Below are 15,644 nucleotides of genomic sequence, written 5' to 3' on the forward strand. Positions count from 1 at the left end.
ATTCCTTTAAGAGAAAAGGAATGAATCAAATTGCAGGCATTTAGTTAAAACTTGCTTTTATTTCTACAACTCTGATTCTATTTAGATAGAAGGCAGAAAAACTGCTGATTTGGGCCAAAGAGATAAATGATAAATGAGGGAGAGATTGGAGGAATGAAAGGAGAGGAGAAACAGAGGTGACGGGAAAGCTGAAGCGGGGCAGGTAAGACGAGGCAACTAGAAGACAAATCACTGCCTTTAATTCAGAGGGAGAATTTCTCTGCTTCTAACCTACTTTATCTGCTCCTGCCTGACTGACCCTCAGCAATAAATTAATTTCTCTGTTTTCAGAGAGTTTCTGCTTCTACATTCTTGATACAGCAAGTTAGACATTGATGATTATTTCCTACATTTATTCTGAAGGTGTGGAAAACATCTAACCAAATTGATGCCTGTCTAATTTTCTCTGCAAATTAAAGGCATTCCTCAACACAATCCAGCCAGTGTGATAAACATAGTTAAAATAAAAGAAAACTTTATAAAAAATAAGGCAGAGAATCAATTCTGAAATAAAATCTTATTTGTTTTTTACATTATTCGTTGTACATAAAACTATCAGTCTGCATCAGAACCCAATCTACAGAAGGCCAAGGCTCCATTATAGGCCTAGAAGTTTGAAGAGCTCATCTTCCTCTACAAACAGCCATCAACCCAGTTAGAAACATCTATTCTGACCTTTTTTCCGCTGCATGCTGCTTGTAATGTTCACTGGCCCTAATGCACAGTTAAATGCCGAAACAACATCCATCCTCGACATTCTGCACAGAACAAGCCTTCAACGCCCACAGCTGAAACACAAATGCAGCTCTATATTTGAAGCTGTGGGAGTGGATGAAAAGCGCCACTCTGTTGGCACATTTGCATCAAGTTTGGTTTGATGCCACTGAGGGGGAAAGTTCTACAAAAACAAGCTCCCTCCATGTAAAAATGTTACCAGTTAACAACCTCCCCATCACTATTTGGATTATGAATACAGACATATGACAAACAATGAAAAGGTTTTTTTTTTAGATACAAAGCACTTTAAGCCTTTTTAGATTTAAACCAAAGAGAAAATAAATAGATGTTTGTTTACATAGCTTAGGCCATAACCATAAAACATCATCACCATCTGACATTAGACTCTAAAACTGCTTCCAGCGCAAGAGCTGATTCACTTCAGCATCCAAAGTAATGTAAGCTGGTTCCAATCACCAACAAACAATGAAACACTTCAGTTTTTAAAAGACTACAAATGGATGTGAAATAAAAACACATTTTCTGGTTTTATCTGAAACTTATAGTGGAATTTGTGTGAAGCTTTGACCCAGACATCTAGTATTTCATAGTTCTATAGGAAAATGTCAGCTCTCATACTAACATCTATTGTTCCTTTCAATCAAAGCAGCAAAATATGTCAGGTCACAACTGACACTGCTGTTTGGATCGAATATTTGACACTTCTCCAAAAGCTAATGCTGGATGATGGCAAAAATAAAGATGATAGGGAATATGCTGGCTAAATTTAAATCAGTGTTGTTTGAACCGTGTTAAAATGCATGCTCTCAGCAGTATCATTAAAAAACTAAAAATTATTAATCTATAGATAAAAAAATTATAATCTATAAAAAAAATTAAAGTTAAACTTTAAACCACCAAGTGACACTGGAAAATTAATATGCACCTTCATAAGTCAAAAGTAAACACAGGTTTAGAGTAATTACTCATCAGGATGTTGTCACATTTTAGATCCCAACGTTCTCTTGATTCATGTGAAAGAAAAGCGGCATAACAGAACACTGTCCACTGTTGACTTGGTGCAAATGTTAGTGATATCTGTTGTTCATAGTAAGCAGAATGAGTTGGATCTTTAGTAATACAGTTACAGAACCAATCTACCTTTGAGGCAATGTGGCTGGGCTTCAAGCAACCTTCTGCCTTTACCCCCGCCCCTCAGTGTGTATATCCTGGACAGGCCTTGAGGAAGTGAGAGTCACGAGTATTACAAACATATTGTAAAAATATCAGTGAATAACTACGGTCTGATCCATCATAAGAGCGCTTGCTCCGTATCCGACACAGAACTTGGAGCTTATGTTGAACAGTAAAAGTCTCGTAGTTTCCATCTGTGCGTGTTTTTCTTGGTGTAAACAATAGATCAAAACACAAGCTGTGAGGGTAGGCCGACACAGGAGCAGACTGAGCGCCATGCAAACAATGAGCAGGCAGACTGACTCTGCATTTTAACCTTTATTCATCTTACATAGAGAACAGGAAGTGTCACACAAAGCATTTCAGTTACATTAATTAAGGAGCTACTCTGCAACTACTCTGAGAAAAGAAGCAGTGTTTTCCTCTAACACACCGACACATATAGACATCTTTGAATGACTAAATATGCATGTACCTCAGGCACTATATCTGCTGATTCTATCGAAGATACAAATAAAATTCAGCCATTGTATACATTCCTAAACATTTTTCAAGATAAAGGAGCCAAATGAAGCACAGTTCTGTCACACTGTAGACAGGGATCTAAAGGACCTGGTTCTTGAATTTGCTGCCAGAAAACAGACTTTGCTATTTTAGACTCTGAGCCAAGCAATGTTACCGCCAAGTTTAGGGTGATCTATTGGGTCAAGGTTGAATCAATGGGTCTACTCAGGCTTCTCAACACTAACAGGGAAAATTGGACTTCATAGAACTTTCTCTGAAGAAAAAATGCTGAGCAGAATTTAGTTTTTAAAACTTCTTCTTTTTTTTTTTTTTTTTATCCATTCTAAGATGCTTAATTTCTAGGTCTGTGAGTGAGAAACCCAAACTATTTTTTTAAAGGGAAAATCTTTCCTGTATTAAAACAGGAAAACAAAATGCAGAGTGTAAGGAGACATTTAAGATGGGACTTTCCTAAATCTGCATAGCAACAAGAACACAAAAATGTTGAAAAAAAAAAAAAACGACCCAACTAAATGTTTGGGTGTCATTTACAAACACATCTACTGCTTTTCTGGAATAAATAAATACATAAAACACAACAGCAGTAGATAAAACCTAAACCCTGGTACTTTATAAGTGGATTAATTTGGGTTTAAATATGTTTTTTAGAAGAAACTAAGAAATAATTTAAAATAAGGTGAAGTCCTATGGGTTGTTCATTTGTTCAAACCCAAAAGCAGACTTCTTGTTGATTTAATTTGCTTTTATATTGTACTGCTTTCCAAGTTTCTTTGCTCCAGATTGGAGCAAAAAAACGGAGATGGAGGAAAAAGAAATCAGTTGAAGGCAGCTCCTTCCAAGCAGGTTTCCCAACATCTAAATGGAAGAGTCAGCTGATCCATGATGCAAGCAGAAGGAGACGATGTGCTCTACATGCACTGAAACATAGCATGCTGGCTGCAGTGTTGCTAAGCAACTGAAGGCAGCTTTGCCTTTAGGACATTCACCATGATTACAGGTTCAGGCATGGTGACTTGATAAGTCCAAAACAGTGTGTTTTAAGGTATGACCACAGAAAGTTTCCTGTGGTCATACCTTTGGAGGTGGTCCAACACCACCTAAAAAATGAGTGTTGGTGCAGTTGTTTGGTCCAGACCAAGGCAGGAAACAAACTAGTCTGTTTAAAGTGAACCAGGCGTGGCAGGTGTGAATACACCCTAAAACCTTTACCGTTCCACTTTTATCATTTTAATATGATTTACAATATTATGATTATTTTTTTAATCAAAATGAAAAAAAAAAATTGTTTTTGAAACACATTTGGATGAAGTGATGGGGAACATAAACACAAAACCAACCAATGATGACTTAACAGCGGTTAAAGGTAACTCATGCGATTTCCGTGACTGTGCACCCTTAAACAGTCAGCAGATGCTGAGCGGCTCAACTAGTGCCTTTAAACCTACTGAGGGCATGTTCTCACCCAAGATTATTGCAGCCCAACCAGCTGCTCTGCACACACTTTATCCAACTGTCTGCTAATGCACTCAAGCTGTCAGATGAAATACAAACTAAAGCATAGAGGCTGCCCAATTATGTGGCCAAATTAGGGGTATGATGAAGATACAGAGGCTAACACTACTATTTTATTATATTTTATCATTATATATAAAAAACAAAACAAAAAACAAAACGTTAGAACTGCAAATTTACAGTCAGGTTTATATCACTGTTTTTATATATTTATTAATTTATTTAATTTTTTTTACTATTTTTCAAGGCTGTATTTTAAAAAAAGATAAAATTGTCCAGAGAGCTTTTCCAAACGAAATTTATTTTTGTTTTAACCTTGTGTAAACAAAATGACGAATAAAGTCTGTCTAACTCTAAGTCTACTATTTATCTTTCTCTTATAAATTAGTATAGTTAGATTTGCAAATAAGACCGAGACGTGATGTATAAAAATGCACCAACAATCTTTTGAACTACAGCTACGTTTACAGCCAATCTGAATATTGGATTTGGCAAGATCAGAATGAAATCACAATTTGACTGAGAAGGGTGATTGCAAACATTTGTTAGAATCAAGTTATTCTGAAAGAATGAATCCAGCTGAACTAAGGCCCCGTCCCCAAGAAGTCAAAACGAACACGAAACGCTAATATTTTCCAGAACGTTTGTCGTTGACGGAGACGTAAAATAAATGTGATCGACCACACGAATGCATGAAAACGCTGCAAAATGTATGCCAGGCCTGTAAGTGGCGCTGTGGTGCCAAAGCAAAAATAAGCGAAAACAGGCAACGAAATGTTGGGCATGCGCAGTAATATTTATACAACAACCAAACCGGAAAACCGGAAAATGGCCCTGCGGGTCCATTTTCGTGGTTCAGTCAAATTGAGGTGATGAACTATGTCGTCGATATTGCTCTGTTCTTCCTGGAGATATTCCAGAAGAAGAAGATTCTGTTGTAAGCCCGACAGCAGGGTGAGTAGCATGAGCAGTAACCATTCAACACAGTACGGCGCCATTCTTGTTGTGATACTGTGTCGCGCATGTGTGTTTAGAGGCGACGCTATGACGCATGCGTGTAAAAAAAAAATGCGGTCAGACCTTAAAGATGGAAACGCGAAAACGGTTTTTCAAAATCTTCCCACTCTGAAGGCTTAATGAAAAAAAGATTGTTTACAGACCCCGAAACGCCGGCTTCGTATGGATGAGAGGCTGGTTTGGTGAAAAATGTGTGCGTTTAGGCCAGGGTTTGACTTCGTGTGGACGGGGCCTAAGAGTGCAAGTACAGCCCCCATCAACATGATGTTTTTCTACTTTTAGTGGCTAGATACTAGAGTCAGAATATTCCAATCGGTACATTTACATAACATTTTTAGTCCGATCGATTGTTTTATCTATGATTCATGACCATATAAACAATTTAATACAGTTGTTTGCTTTTTTCATCCAAATACAATCTAAAATTTTGTGCATGTAAAGATATATACTAATAATCAAAACCTAGAGAATACAGCACTCTTGGTGAATAGCATCCTGCAAAGTCATGCATCTGGTTCACAGCAGGATTGCTATCAGGCCAAAAATGAGTCATCATGTGTTTTTAACTATTACTCTATTTGAGGGTATCTGTAAACCCTAAAAGCTGTTTGGGATTTTTAATTTGGTTCAGATCTCATCTTTACACCGAAGCCTCAGTGTTCTTATAAACCACATCATGTCACACTCATGTATTCAATTACTCAGTGTGGCCCAAGGCTCCATTTTTGTTCTCACTGCTTTTGTCCTGCACTCAGGCAGATGAGTAATATAGTTTATATCCTTTAAAAGCTTTTAAAATAAGCTTAACCTGTACTGCTTAATAAGTCAAGTTATAAACATGTTCAAATTAACCTGTTATAAGAGGATAAGAGTTTTTGATCATTACAACGAAGTTCATGGTTATTCTATCAAGTGACAGAGTGGATATTTGAACTATCCGGGTGGTTTCTGGCCACCAATCAATGACTCTTAAAGGTGTCTTGAAACAACTTGTCTAAAATATTTTTAGACATCTTAAAAAAACTTCCAAACCAAGAAAACTGGTGTCAACTGATTTCAAAAACAGCTATTATTTTTATTTAAACATCATTTTCACAATGCTTTTTAGTGACTGACTAATAGTTGACTTTGTAAACTTAGTAGAGATGACGTGCTGTGAATTGGTTCTAGATTAACGAAATGAATTATGCTGAATATATAAGCTTGTCTTTGTGAGAAACTCTTAAATGCTCAAACCACTCTATTCTGCTAATGACCCAATTTACCAAGTATTAGGAAAGGGGGAAATCAGTAAATATTTTAAAGTTTCCGGATTAATCTATGATCGAAATCAATAGCTGTTGTTAAATTCAATTCAGTTTATTTATACAGCGGCAATTCACAACACATGTCATCTCAAGACACTTTACAAAGACAACTTAACCAGATCATACAGTCATATTGGTTTAGTTTTGTATCCAAGGAAATCCATCTGATTGCATTGACTCATTGACTAGAAAGCAATCCCTTACACCAAGGATGCTTGTAGAGACAGTGGAGAGGAAAACTCCCTTTTAAAGGAAAAGTCCGGTCAGCAAGGAATGATCGATGGATCATTATCTATACCTAAAACTAATACGTTCGTGGTGATTTAATGAATTAAGCGTTAATCAGTAAAAAAAATAAAAACAATAATTATCACTGAGTCCGGGACCAGCCATTTTTGCCCAAATCTAGTAACGCCTCACTCCTGACATCTTCTGGCAGTGACGCCACGGTGCGATAAGCCTAGCGCCATTCTCCAGCAAAATCAATGGGAACTATTAGACACATCTGCAATCAACAACAATTATTTAAGATTTCCAGAGGACAACATTAAAATTTGCGATGGATGTTGTAATACATTAGGTAAAAGTGAAATTTTTTTTGTTATTTCACCTTTCCAATTCATGATCCACTGGTTCGTCGTTGGATTACCAACTTGAAGAGGATTTGCCATCGAACTTCTGGCCAGAGAAAAAACATGTTATACACTATATTGCCAAAAGTATTTGCTCACCTGCCTTGACTCACATATGAGCTTAAGTGACATCCCGTTCCTAATCCATAGGGTTCAATATGACGTCGGTCCACCCTTTGCAGCTAGAACAGCTTCAACTCTTCTGGGAAGGCTGTCCACAAGGTTTAGGAGTGTGTTTATGGGAATTTTTGACCATTCTTCCAGAAGCGCATTTGTGAGGTTGCACACTGATGTTGGACGAGAAGGCCTGGCTCTCAGTCTCCGCTCTAATTCATCCCAAAGGTGTTCTATCGGGTTGAGGTCAGGACTCTGTGCAGGCCAGTCAAGTTCATCCACACCAGACTCTGTCATCCATGTCTTTATGGACCTTGCTTTGTGCACTGGTGCACAGTCATGTTGGAAGAGGAAGGGGCCAGCTCCAAACTGTTCCCACAAAGTTGGGAGCATGGAATTGTCCAAAATGTCTTGGGATGCTGAAGCATTCAGAGTTCCTTTCACTGGAACTAAGGGGCCAAGCCCAGCTCCTGAAAAACAACCCCACACCATAATCCCCCCTCCAACAAACTTTACACTTGGCACAATGCAGTCAGACAAGTACCGTTCTCCTGGCAACCGCCAAACCCAGACCCGTCCATCAGATTGCCAGATGGAGAAGCGCGATTCGTCACTCCAGAGAACGCGTCTCCACTGCTCTAGAGTCCAGTGGCGGCGTGCTTTACACCACCGCATCCGACGCTTTGCATTGCACTTGGTGATGTATGGCTTGGATGCAGCTGCTCGACCATGGAAACCCATTCCATGAAGCTCTCTGCGCACTGTTCTTGAGCTAATCTGAAGGCCACATGAAGTTTGGAGGTCTGTAGTGATTGACTCTGCAGAAAGTTGGCGACCTCTTCGCACTATGCGCGTCAGCATCCGCTGACCCCGCTCCGTCAGTTTACGTGGCCTACCACTTCGTGGCTGAGTTGCTGTCGTTCCCAAACACTTCCATTTTCTTATAATACAGCTGACAGTTGACTGTGGAATATTTAGGAGCGAGGAAATTTCACGACTGGATTTGTTGCACAGGTGGCATCCTATCACAGTTCCACGCTGGAATTCACTGAGCTCCTGAGAGCGACCCATTCTTTCACAAATGTTTGTAAAAACAGTCTGCATGCCTAGGTGCTTGAATTTATACACCTGTGGCCATGGAAGTGATTGGAACACCTGATTCCAATAATTTGGATGGGTGAGCAAATACTTTTGGCAATATAGTGTATGTAGCCAATATTTCGAAGAATAATGTTTTCAAGATGACTTGGATAATAGCGTGTTTTTGCCAAACACCAGACACAGCACTGGGACTTGATTAACAGCCGATACCGCGCCGTGATGTCACAAACCAGTAGATGGTGGTAGTGTCCTCTGACAAACATGGACGTCTCTAGTAAAGAACTTTCACACTTATCAATTATTGAAGAGTATGTAACAATTTCATACTTAAAGGAATTTCAGAAGTTTGAATTCTGAATATGACTGGACTTTTCCTTTAACAGGAAGCAACCTCCAGCAGAATTAGGCTTATTGTGAGTGGCCATCTGCCAAGGCCGACTGGGGTTCAAGGAGATAGAAGCAGAGATACAAAATGCAACTAGATAAGATGTAACTACTCAGAGCTTGAGATTTTATAAGCCTAATCATTATTTTATAGTTCAAGTTATTAAAATAAACTTAATAAAATAATGTGTAAGTTATTAATCTTTTTCCATTATAAAAAGAAGCCAATGGCCGAATGGACACTAAAGTATAACATATAACACATGTCTAATATAACAACAAAAAGCTATGCGAGCATCAGAGGAAATTTTATTCATATAAAACATTTTCTGACTCATTCAGCAACAAAAACAGGAATGAGGATAGAAAATCCCAAAACCAGGAAGACCGGACTATTATTAATCCTTTATTTCTCATAAATAAGGGAAAACTAGCTTCTGTTTTAACCTTGTCTTGAGAGTCTGGGCTGATTTCAAAAGCAGCTATTTTTATTTAAACATCCTTTTTAAAGAGCAATTAAATACATGTTTAATTTGTTTTAATTTGTTGTATGAATGAATTATACTTATTTTCTAATAAGGTTGGAATTGAAACATGTTTTTTTTTATTTGTTATGAAAGCTTTTTGTAGTTTTTTTTTTTACTGCAAACGGAGAAACTAAAGTAGAAATAAAGAAAAGACTAAAATTTAATTCATTGTTGAATAGAAATCACATTTTAAGTCCCTTATTTGACATCTATAGATTCAAGTGACAAAACATTTATAAAAGAAGAGTTTTGTCTTTTTTTTTTTTTTTTTTCCCTTCAGTGAAAGCCTGTTTTATATCAACAATCTGACAGGCCTTCTCCACTTACACCATCTTTGGACCAGGTCGGGCTGCACAGCTGGAAATTGCCTTCGGCTAGTTTTGGCTGGATTCTGCACCTTTCTACAGCTTCTTTCCTTGTATCAAAATATCTTTATCTTAATGCAGTTCCCAGCAGTTGATTTCCATCCTCAGATATGGTTTTTGAAAGAGCTCAGGGTAATAAATCTACATTTCATGTGTAATACTGTGTCAGAGATAGAAAAATGTTTGCAGCCTAAAATGTTTTAAAGATAAATAATAAGGTTACAATCAGATTTTAAGAACTCACAGATGGGGATTAAATGTGGAAAGTTCCTGGTTGTCTGGATCGAGCTTTAAAGAGATTGGACCCATGTATGGTTTAGCTTGAACTCCATCAACTGAGTCTAAATTGACCGCTAAACTGGCCAACAACTGTTCAACGCTACAGGCAGCGGTGGGATTACAACTCCGGTCCAGTTGTTGTTGTGCTCGCCGACTTTCCTTCCATATAAAAACTTTGGCTCATCTTACACGCGGCTTATCTGACACTGTGGGAGGCCGGAGTTTCCCCACCATCGCTTTGTGCATACGTGAGATTGTTCACATAAAGGCCACCAGGTTCAACTTAGATAAACTTACAGAGTATAAAGGTTAATTGCCTCAATCTTTTAATGGCACCGCATTCTAGTAGAATACACAAGGTCATGGCTGTTAGTGTATGACAATGTATTTAAGAGCTCATTGAGAGGTTGGAGAGTTTATGTAAGCTATGACTTATTACATTTAAACCAAAGATAATGGTTGCTCAACCAGGAGGAATGGGTTCTGTTAAAGTTAATTACTGGATGCAATCACCTGGGTTGTCCAGGATAAAAATCTTTCAACCAATTTCCTTAACTTTTCCAGTTATAAAAAGAAGCAAATGACCAAACGGACACTGAAGTATAAGATATGAAGCGCATCAAAAGGTTTCCCTTATTGTAAAAAGAGCTATGTGCGCATCAGAGGAAATAAAATTCATGAAAAAACAGGAATGAAGGAAAGAAAGGGAAATCCAAAAAGAAAAGAAAATCAAAGAAATAATGAATGTCACATGAAAGGGTTGGAGGTAGGAAGTAAGCGTCAGGATTAGGCCTGAAACAATCGGATTAATCTGGATTAATTGATTACTGAAATAATTGTCAACTAATTCAGTAATCGATTAATTGTAAACTGGAATATAGAGACTCTAAAATATGCCTTTAGCTGACAGAGCAACCCACTTGAAGGAGTAATTATATCAAAATTGTAAAAAAAAAAAATATATATATATATATATATATATTTTATATTTAAGTTTTTTTTAGGTTTCACCTGGTTTAAATTCGTAAAACATCTTCTTTAAGAAATATTGGACTATCCGATTATTAATCGGAAAAATAATCATCAGATTAATTGATCTGCAAAATAATCATTAGTTGCAGCCCTAGTCAGGATACACAGAAGGACGGTCAGAAAAAAAAAAAAGAGGATTTGCTGAACACAAAATCCTATTCCAAACATTTCCAGACCGATGGATATAAAAAAAATTTTAATAGATCTGCTCCTTTGTCCTACCATCAGATTTAGTCCAGTTTACAGCTCTCATTAGATATGTGCAGTAAAAAGGATAATCTTATCAAAAATGCTATCACCTTTGTGTAAGAGACAGATGCCTATAGTTATTTATGGCCACGGACAGTTTGAGTAACCAATAAATAGCTTAACTGAATCAACACCGGGTCCCTTCTTGTGCTGTTTTACAATCTTCTGCCATTTGCTTCCTTTCAATTTTCCACTGGCACCTGCTGCTTCTCTGCTTCACTACGACATCCAATCTTTAAAGATGGGACCGGCTCAACTCCAAAGCAAACCACTTGTTACAAATAATTAGAGAAGGACAAATAAACTTGTGATTCAACAAGCACAGTTTCTCATTATTTTAGTAAAACTCAGATTAGTTGAGAAGTGTTGGCTGACTCCTCTAATACCGCTGTTACTGCTACAGCATAAGAAGATTCAAAAGCAGGCAACATATTTTTTCAGAATCGATACCTTAGGGTGTAAATACTATTGAAACATGGTATGGGTAAGAGAGCAGCTGCTCCAAAACAGATCTCTAAAGCCATGATGATTCTGATTTTTTAAATAAAGCTAATATGAGAATGGTTAGCATTACTTGGCATCGCTCACTGTGGATATTCCCTACAGAATAGACATCCTAAACCTTAAATTTCAGGTTTTGAAGAGATTCAAACATTTCCAAATCCAGAATCAAAAACAGAAAAGTTATTTAATATAAAAACAGTAAACAAGAGAATCTAAGACCAATCCATTGGACTTTGTTTCCAAGTTTGAAGCCTTTTCAATTTAAAATGTTAGAAATAGCATTGAGTTTGAGGCGTTATAGAGTGGACCAAAGGTTCTAGCCTAACTCTATTAGCTCTATTAAAGTTGTAAGGAAACGGCTGTTCCAAACGTTGCAGTTCTGAATTCTCCCAAGTGGTGCACGACTTTACACGAGTGAATAAAGTAAAATGATTGGTCGTTTATCAAGAAGGCGGGATTGCTGTAGCGGAAGGTTCACAAGCAGGTTTAATTGTGGCTGGTGTCTCGGAAGCATCGTTGCTAACCAGTTAGCAACTTAGTGCTACTACCGGTAGGTTCCCAGGGGGAAATTACATTGGGACCAAGTAGCACTAAAGTGGTGACTTAGTAACAACACTGTCAAGGAACGCTATGGACAGCAGAAACAGGCAAGAGGAGGAGAATTTTGTGTCGGAGTTCGTGGATGAGTCTCCTCTGTCACTTTTCAATGGAGCGCTCACAGAGCTCAGAGTATTAAGTTAAAAGTTCGCTTTTAAGATCATTTGAGGTGAGAACATTATACTATAAAGCATCATTTTATGGCCCATTTACCGATTTTATGGGTAATTAAAAAAAAAAAATTTCAGAATATGAGAGGACAGTGGCATCCAGCGGAGCTCCAAGGGTAATGGCAGCCAGGTCTAATCCTAGCCCGTCTGCAGCAGTCCTCTCTCGGCATAGCCTTGTGTGAAGGACTGCTGGCTATGATGGCAATTTTCTTGTTTTATTTGGCAGAATGTTCATTCGATTTGTGTTCATCTATGTATTATCCCCCCACTGTTATTATCTAGAGACAATAAATAAGAGGAGTTTAAAAGTAGCTCCAGACTAGCCAAACGTGTGGTGACATCACAAGTACTCTTCTGTTCTAGTTGACCCATATTTATGCTGCATGCTCCCATTCTCCCCAAGTCCACAGTTTTCGTTGTTCTTAAGAACATACTTGGTGAGGACACGACTCCATACTTGGATTCTTGTGAATTGAGAAACGGCCAACAATTTGTTCTCCAAATATACACCAGTAATGTTCAATCGCTGCGTATATTAGCAGCGACACATGGATCAAGATGCTATGACCCAAAAAAATTTGATTGACAGATGACCATTGATATATGATTGGCCGAATTTAGGTGTTCAGGCTGACATTTAACTATATGGACTGCATAAGATAATGAAAAAACAAAACCAAAAAAAAAACACAAACAAAAGGATTTATTTTTTTTTAATATAAAATATTTCTACATTTTGGAGCAATAGCATCTCATAAAGAGTACATTTATATACAAGTTTAAGCCAGATTAATTTGACATTTATATATGATTTTCCTACAACTTTAATGTATCTGCCTAATGTGTGGCTCCCCGGCACTCTGACCCACAGACATGTCTACATACGCCTCAACATGTCCAGACATGTCCAGTCTGTTACTTTAAGCCTTCTTCCCCCAGTAACAGCTCCCACACAGAAGAGTGTTGTTGTCTGGGTAACCTGCTAGTGGTTTCCATAATGCAATCATTGATCAGAAAACGACTGCCATTCCCCCCCCCAATTCTAGCCATCAGCTATTTTTATGCATGTTTATATTTAATTAGTTAATTCAAATTGCTGGTATGATTCAAAAACCATGAATTCTAATAATTGGTGGACAAAAACGAAACTTTTTTTGCTAGGAGTGGTTTCCCTTCTTCCTAATAATTCTTCTCACAATCCATTTTGTTTTAAATTACATTTTTTTTTTTTTTTGTGGCCGACAGGTGATGAAAAGTTGTTATATTTGTTTAATGGTGATAATTAGAGATGATCAAGTATTCCAATTTAAGCTCATTAATGAATGATGTACAATTCCTCCTGATCAAGTAGTATATATACACAAGGGGCACTTCCAGATGTTTGATTGACCTGAAATTTTGCATGTGAAATTATTTCAATCTGTATAGATTAAACAGCAAATTACAGCTCATAGCTATTTATGGTTTCTGACTTACAGGTGTTTGAACTGAGTAAAGTCTGAAATGGAACCTGTCGAGTATTTGAAAGGACTCACACCATGGAAGACTTTTGATTAAATTAAAGTAACTTATGGTGATGATGCCCATTATATGACCTTGCAAAATGTTTTAGAAGTTTATATTATGGGACATTATCACTACAAGTTACTTTCATTTGATCAAAAGTCTCCCGTTCTGTGCGTCCTTACAAAAAATGCAAAAAACACAGACTTGACTCAGTTTTAACACCTGTAAATCAGAAACCACAATTAGTTTAGAGCTATAAATGTTATTTAATCTATAGAGATTTAAATAATTTGACATGCCAAATTTCAGGTCGATCAAAGATCTGGAAGTGGGTCGGGGGCATAACTTATTGAACAACAACTGTTCCAGTATAGAATATGGTATTCCGTGGTATAATTATACAGTATTTACTTGGCCTCGAGAGAGGCCAAGTAAATATGGCGCAAGAACAATCACTCTTCAATTAGACTTTCTTATTTATGATTGGCCTCTTTAAAACCAAACATAACAATAGCAGATTAATAACCTTAAGAATATAAGTTAGTTAGTGGGGGTGAACATGTAGAAAATAGACTAGGCTGGACACTAACGGCTGAAACCCGATTAGTGGCGAACGTTGAACCAGAACCAGAACATTCCATCACAGGCAGATGAGGACAGCCACACAGGAAGCATCTACACCGGAGACGAAGCTCTCCAGAAACAACAGAAATCGAAACTAGTAGCTAAATTTGGGAGAACAGCAGCTCATGTTTAACACGACCCTGATCAGAGCATATAAACAGCTATATCTCAGAATAGACAGGTGATTCTAGTTGAGACAGCTGCTTATCAATGTACACAATTCCAAATACCGAGAATAACACTGGCTATGAAACTAAAAGCCTGAGTGGTTCTATTTATTATTCAATAATGCGACATTTTTATTGAACCTTTCTTCTAGTTATCTAGCCTTAGCAGCACAGGAGCCACAGATGTGACAGAATTGCCTCTACTGCTAGCCGATAGCGGTTAGCTGCCGTTAAAAGACAAAACAATTGTTTTAAACTCGTGCGTCCCTTAGTTTCATAATATAAATTGAAATATAGTTAAAAGCGGTCAAATGTGATAAACATGCGAGAACATTCCGTGCTTTAAGAAAGGGGGAAGAAAGAGTTAGCATAGCCGGTTAGCATTAGCGTCTGAGATGCTGAGAAGCAGAAGGTATGTTAGCAGGGAAGCTAATCAGGTTCCTTACCAGGTCAAAACAGACAGCACCGCCGCACAAGATGCATCAATTTCTGCGTTGCTTTATGGGGCTGACGTCCGAACAGACGGCGACTTCGACGGATTCAAAGCAGACGACGAAGAAAGATCGTCGAGAACATTGCAGAGATATTCGAAATTAATATGTTTCCTGCTTTTTCTTCTTTCTTTTTTTTTCTGCTCAGACTAGCTCGGATGCCCGTTTGCGATTGCGAGTGGTTGCTTAGAGAGACTGGCTCACACACCCTCCAGGAACGAACCTGCCAAATACTGACCCCGCCTCTCAGAGCGAGCACAGCAGGAAGCGGCTGCCAAAAAATGACCCCGCCTCCGTAGACAGCCACAGATGGAGATCATGTTTAATATCTTCACTCATTTAGAATTATTTTGTTACTGTTCAAGCCATATGATGGGGAAACTTCTGTGAAAACGGGTAGAGAAACAGCCGCCAGAGTCTTTTCTAATAATCCCACATTTCAAACATTTCAAAATAACAGCGTTTAGACTGGTTGAAAACCGAGGACCAAAAAATTGGCCCTCTAATTATAGCATAAATTAAATAAAATATAAATACAATAGCCCTGAAATTGAAATTCCCGCTCTCATAGCTACAATGCATATAAAACAA

General features: G+C 37.8%; 1 protein-coding gene across 5 annotated transcripts in view; it reads right to left on the reverse strand.

Moving 5' to 3' along the window:
• Positions 1 to 15,285, reverse strand: part of fam13b (family with sequence similarity 13 member B) — a 65,374-nt gene extending 50,089 nt beyond the window's left edge. For 3 of the 5 annotated variants that reach the window (XM_038286702.1, XM_038286699.1, XM_038286701.1), the window contains exon 1: positions 15,009 to 15,284. The gene's annotated coding sequence lies outside the window, so the exon portion shown is untranslated. Of the gene's footprint in view, positions 1 to 15,008 lie in introns of all 5 variants that reach the window. The other 2 variants (XM_038286700.1, XM_038286697.1) reach the window with 1 other exon arrangement.
• Between the last annotated feature and the right edge of the window lie 359 nt (positions 15,286 to 15,644).

The sequence above is a fragment of the Cyprinodon tularosa genome, unplaced genomic scaffold (genome assembly GCF_016077235.1).
Source record: "Cyprinodon tularosa strain WSP-4 unplaced genomic scaffold, ASM1607723v1 ctg229, whole genome shotgun sequence".
NCBI lineage: Eukaryota > Metazoa > Chordata > Actinopteri > Cyprinodontiformes > Cyprinodontidae > Cyprinodon > Cyprinodon tularosa.